Source organism: Pteropus vampyrus, unplaced genomic scaffold (genome assembly GCF_000151845.1).
Source record: "Pteropus vampyrus isolate Shadow unplaced genomic scaffold, Pvam_2.0 Scaffold5951, whole genome shotgun sequence".
In the NCBI taxonomy this organism is placed as follows: domain Eukaryota; kingdom Metazoa; phylum Chordata; class Mammalia; order Chiroptera; family Pteropodidae; genus Pteropus; species Pteropus vampyrus.
Window position 1 is genome coordinate 3,995 of NW_011894732.1, and position 921 is coordinate 4,915.

The following is a 921-nucleotide window of genomic DNA, read 5'->3' on the forward strand; positions in this document are numbered from 1 at the left end:
GTACAGAGCTGAGATTCGGATGGCTAGCATGGCAAGAAAAGCTGGCAACTTCTATGTACCTGTGGAATCCAAATTGGCATTTGTCGTCAGGATCAAAGGCACCATGGTACTGCAGCTTCTGCGCCTTCACAGGATCTTTAAGCTCAACAAGGCTTCCATTAACATGCTGAGGATCATGGAGCCATATATCCCTTGGGGGTACCCAAACCCAAAGTCAGTCAATGAATTGATCTACAAGCGTGGTTATGGCAAAATCAATAAAAGGCGAATCGCCCTGACAGACAACACATTGATTGCTTGTTCTCTTGGTAAATATGACATCATCTGCATGGAGGATCTGATTCATGAGATCTACACTGTTGGAAAACGCTTCAAAGAAGCAAACAACTTCATCTGGCCCTTCAAGTTGTCTTTTCCATGAGGTGGAATGAAGAAAAAGACCACCCATATTGTAGAAGGCAGAGATGCTGGTAACAGAGAAGACCAGCTCAATGGGCTTATTAGAAGGATGAACTAAGGTATCTACCATGGTTATTTTTGTAATCTGTTCAGTTATTAAACACTCCTGGTCAAATAGGAAAAAAAGACAAAATCTTCAGGGCAAGCTGGCCAACTCGAGATCAAGGAAGACCCAATGGTGTAGTTCAAGACCAAAGGCCTTTCAGCCACTATATATTAGTAATAGCACTGGAGCTATTGTTAAATAGTATGTTTTCTAGTAATGTGTCAGGGAAAATATTTTGCACAGTGGAGAGGTAATGCTTTCCCTATTCTCTCAACTTATTCTCAGAATAGAATGAGCTAATGAGTTTTTAAAAAGATGTTGCAAATCAGGGAGCTGCTGGACTCTTCTCCATGCACATGCTAAACTCAAGTTAAATCAGCTTCTGCCCCATATCCTACAGAAGGGGTTTATTGCAA

General features: G+C 41.5%; 1 pseudogene; it reads left to right on the forward strand.

The window, feature by feature from the left end:
• Positions 1 to 6: 6 nt before the first annotated feature.
• Positions 7 to 517, forward strand: LOC111734778 (annotated as a pseudogene).
• Positions 518 to 921: the final 404 nt, after the last annotated feature.